This window comes from Malus sylvestris, chromosome 2 (assembly GCF_916048215.2).
Source record: "Malus sylvestris chromosome 2, drMalSylv7.2, whole genome shotgun sequence".
Lineage (NCBI taxonomy): Eukaryota > Viridiplantae > Streptophyta > Magnoliopsida > Rosales > Rosaceae > Malus > Malus sylvestris.
The window spans coordinates 19,326,839-19,332,238 of record NC_062261.1 but is presented as its reverse complement, the minus strand read 5'-3'; positions in this window follow the sequence as shown (position 1 = coordinate 19,332,238).

Below are 5,400 nucleotides of genomic sequence, written 5' to 3'. Positions count from 1 at the left end.
GGCGGTCGCCCGTCCCGACTCGCCGGAAATTTCAACTATTTCTAAAAATTACCAAAATTTATAGAATTGTAGGTCTCACTGAGTGGAGCAACTTTCATACCTGTGACCAAGGCCAATTAGGCCAGGAATAGTTTCAATTTCATTCAAACCCGTCGGCACCCTAGAAGTGGGTGGTTCTTGATTTGACTCCATACAAGCTCCGACGTCTCCAAGGTTGATTGGGCTTTGTTTCTGGGTTCATGGAGGGTCTATTGGTGGTGGCGATCTAAGGAAATTGTTTCACAAATAGTGATTCGAAGCCAAGAATCACCCAGACCCGTTGGTGGGTTTTCTCCAATATTGGGACTAAAACTCGTCGATTTTGGTTACAATTAGCTGCTAGGATGTTGTGATGAGGCTTGGTGGTGATGGGAGGTTGAAGAAATCTAGAAATTTGGGCGGAAAACCATCAGAAAACACTAAGGGAACCGGGTCATCGTGCTGGTCAAAGGAACCCGGCCCGTTCCCCTCATTTTTCTTCTCCCTCATTTCCCTCCTTTCTCTGGTTCCTCATTCGTCACCTCATTTCTCTCTCCTTCTCCCCTTGGCCGAGTCTTTCCCCTTTCTGTCCAGAAACTCTTCTCTTCCTCCCTTTCATTTGCTGCCCTCAGGCAGCTTCCATCCCTCATTTCTCTTTTTTTTTAATTTTTTAATTTTTTATAACCTTATATAATAATATAGTTTGAATGCAAAAATATAAAGAAAGATATGAAATAGTAACATACCCACCTTGGATCGTTATAGAAATATTTCGTACATGTCACTAAACGTTGGTCCACGAAGGTCAATACCCTCACCTCTAAGGTCTTTTTTGTAAAATCACGCTTCTAAAATTTATGAAAATGTAAAATTTGGGACGGGATGTCACATGCAACTATAAAAAGAAGATGGTGGGACCATCTTAATTAAAATCGTGCAATTAAAATGATGTTGGGAATAGAATTGTCTTCTTCCTCGCAAGAGGTGCCGCTGCAACAAAAGATTTCCAAATTGGGGGCCCTAGGTAGGCGCCTACTCTGGCTACCAACAAAAGATTTCCAAAGTACATAGTATCTAAGTTGGCTATAAAACTTAAATTGCTTTGAAAATATCAAATTTCTGTGGATAAAATATGTTTGGAAACAAATCCATACTGTTTTGGTAAAATATAATTCAACAGGGTATTGAAATTTTAGTGCAGTTAATTTCATATCCGGCTTAGATATACTGTATTTAGTCATTTCAAATTCAACTCAAACACATTTTGCATTTTATTTACGGGTTTTTTTTTTCATATAATCAACACACTTCTATGAAAGAAAAAGTTGGTAGTCTATTTGGGTTATAGAAGAGCTCACAAGTGATATGTTTTATTCAGAAAGCACTTGAAATTTGAAACAAAATTTGGACTTGCCTGTAGTTAAAGTGATTCTTATAAGGATGCGGATGAGCAAAGGTTCTCTCTAGAAAAGCATTTCTAAGAGCAAGTCCACCCCTAAGGACTTTGCGCCAGCACCCAGAGCATTTATCCACTCAAGTGAACAGTAACATACTCCAATGAACAGTAATAGGCCAAGGCATCTCCACCCCTAAAAAAATTGGCTGGCACCTAGTGAAAAAATGCGCTGGCACAAACGATCTCCATCCCTACAAAATGCGCTGGCACAAAGCCCATTTAAAATATTTTTAAATTTTTTCTAAAAGAATAAAAAAATAAAATAGTTTTAATTTCGAATAGGATTTTTAACCAATCTCGTCACACCACGTGTCATTATCTAAACGTACTATTTTGTGAATAGATTTCCGCTAAGATTTTCAACCAATCCCGACACGCCACGTGTCACTTCAGTTTTACAATAATTTAGCCAAGATTTCAATAAGATTTTCAACCAATCACGTCATGCCACGTGTCATTATCCGAACGTACTATATTGAAATGTGGTGTAAAGGTGGAAGATGAGGGTTAGGTATTTATAGGAAAAAAATTAACATTTTTCAAAATTTTCTGTAATTTTTTTAAAATTTTATGTATTTTTTAATAATTTTTCTGTATTTTTTAATAATTTTTAATGAATTTTAATATAGTTAATTAATCTGGACCGTTGGATTTGAAAAATATTCAAATACAAGAGCCAGGGAGTTGCCACGTGGCCAACGGTCATATTTCTGACCGTTGGGCCTTTTTTTTTTTTTTTTTTACTTTTTTGTGAAAAAAATGTGGACCGTTGATCTTTGATCCAACTGTCTATTTTAGAAGTAAAATTTAAATTTTTTTTACCGTTGGAAATCCAACGGAAGAAAGGGAACCACGTCGCCAACTCGGGGGGGGGACTGAGTGCGCCTGCACGCTAGCCCGCGCTCTGCATTCCTGTCGGGCACTCGCGCCACGCCTCCGTGAAGCGTACCGCCAGGCAAACAGCCCAGCTTCTTGCTCAGTCTCTTTTAGGCTGGTCCAGAGCCCAGCTCGGGCTGGGTACTAGTCAACTTGAGGGGGTGGACTTGGTTGACAGGGTGCTGGCCTTGTTTTTGTGCTGGGTCCTGGGCAAAGTCCACTCCGGTCGACTTGCTCTAAACGAGTATGTCGTTTCAAAACTTCAATTAATAATCGTAATGGTACCTACCCCAATTTTTACTCTAATATGTCACTGTTGTTGTAAATAGTGGGTATGTTTGCCCACATGTGTATAGTAATGTGTATAGTAAATATTCACAAGTAGGCCTGGCAATTCCTGACACGACACGACACGACACGAAATTAACAGGTGTTCGGGTCGACACGATAACGAAACGGGTCGTTATCGGGTAACCCGATAAGCACCTATTAAGATAACGGGTAGGTTCGGGTATACACGTGGGTAACACGATACATGATAAGCAGAATATTAATTTAATAATTTTATAACCCTAAAATACTATAATAATTATATATATTAATTTAACAATTTTATACCCCTAAAAACTATAATAATTATATATATATATATATATATATATTAAATTAACTATAATAATTATACCCCCAAAATATTACTATAATAGTTATATATATATATATATATATATATATATTAAATTTTAAATTAAATTTTATACCCCTAAAAACTATAATAATTATACATACAAAATAAATAGATTTAAATCTCCTTAATAAATAAATATATATACACACACACACACATCATTGAACTTCATGGGATACGAATTATACGAAACTAATTTCAACGATTCAACCGTCAAACTTGTTTGTATATGCTTTGAGATCACATCAGCAAAAAATTACAAAAAACAAACATTCACAGATCAAGTAACGAGACAAAACTTTTCGACGATTCTAAACGAAAAATCACGATTTAACGGTTATTTTAACTCCGATTTTGATAATTTTTTACAGCTACACTCCTTGACCCTATATGAATACAATGAATGAATTCAATCTTCAATTTAAAATATTTACAATAGGGGATACCACAAAATCTTATGTTATACTAGATGAAAGTATGAATAAACTTTTAAGTGTTAGTGAATCTATTGTTTTGATAGGATACGCATTCTACGAAACTAGTTTCAACGATCCAACTGTCAAACATATTTGTATATACTTCGAGATTGCATATGCCAAATTTGCAAAAAACAAACATTTAGAGATCAAGTAACGAGACAAAACCTTTCGACGGTTATAAACGAAAAATCACGATTTAACGGTTATTTTAACTCTGATTTTGATAATTTTTTACAGCTACACTCCTTGACCCTATATGAATACAATGAATGAATTCGATCTTCAATTTAAAATATTTACACTAGTGGATACTACAAAATCTTATGTTATACTTAATGAAAATATGAATAAACTCTTAAGTGTTAGTGAATTTATTGTTTTGATGAGATACGCATTTTGTAAAACTAGTTTCAACGATCCAACCGTCAAACTTGTTTGTAATAGTTATATATATATATATATATATATATATATATATTAAATTTTAAATTAAATTTTATACCCCTAAAAACTATAATAATTATACATACAAAATAAATAGATTTAAATCTCCTTAATAAATAAATATATACACACACACACACACACCATTGAACTTCATGGGATACGAATTATACGAAACTAATTTCAACGATCCAACCGTCAAATTTGTTTGTATATGCTTCGAGATCGCATATACCAAAAATTGCAAAAAAAAAAACATTCAAAGATCAAGTAACGGGACAAAACTTATCGACGGTTATAAACGAAAAATCACTATTTAACGGTTATTTTAACTCCGATTTTGATGATTTTTTATAGCTACACTCCTTGACCCTATATAAATACAATGAATGAATTCGATCTTCAATTTAAAATATTTACACTAGTGAATACCACAAAATCTTATGTTATACTTGATGAAAGTATGAATAAAATCTTTAAGTGTTAGTGAATCTATTGTTTTGATGGGATACGCATTCTACGAAACTAGTTTCAACAATCCAACCGTCAAACATGTTTGTATATACTTCGAGATTGCATATGCCAAATTTGCAAAAAACAAACATTTAGAGATCAAGTAACGAGACAAAACCTTTCGACGGTTATAAACGAAAAATCACGATTTAACGGTTATTTTAACTCTGATTTTGATAATTTTTTACAGCTACACTCCTTGACCCTATATGAATACAATGAATGAATTCGATCTTCAATTTAAAATATTTACACTAGTAGATACCACAAAATCTTATGTTATACTTAATGAAAATATGAATAAACTCTTAAGTGTTAGTGAATTTATTGTTTTGATGAGATACGCATTTTGTAAAACTAGTTTCAACGATCCAACCGTCAAACTTGTTTGTATATGCTTTGAGATCGCATACGCCAAAAATTGCAAAAAACAAACCTTCAAAGATCAAGTAACGGGACAAAAAATTTCGACGGTTATAAACGAAAAATCACGATTTAACGGTTATTTTAACTCCAATTTTGATGATTTTTTACATCTACACTCCTTGACCCTATATGAATACAATGAATGAATTCGATCTTCAATTTAAAATATTTACACTAGTGGATACCACAAAATCTTATATTATACTTGATGAAAATATGAATAAACTTTAAGTGTTAGTGAATCTATTGTTTTGATAGGATACGCATTCTACGAAACTAGTTTCAATGATCCAACCATCAAACATATTTGTATATACGTCGAGATCGCATACGCCAAAAATTGCAAAAAAACAAACATTCAGAGATCAAGTAACGAGACAAAACTTTTCGACGGTTATAAACGAAAAATCACGATTTAATAGTTATTTTAACTCCGATTTTGATAATTTTTTACAGTTACACTCCTTGACCCTATATGAATACAATGAATGAATTCAATC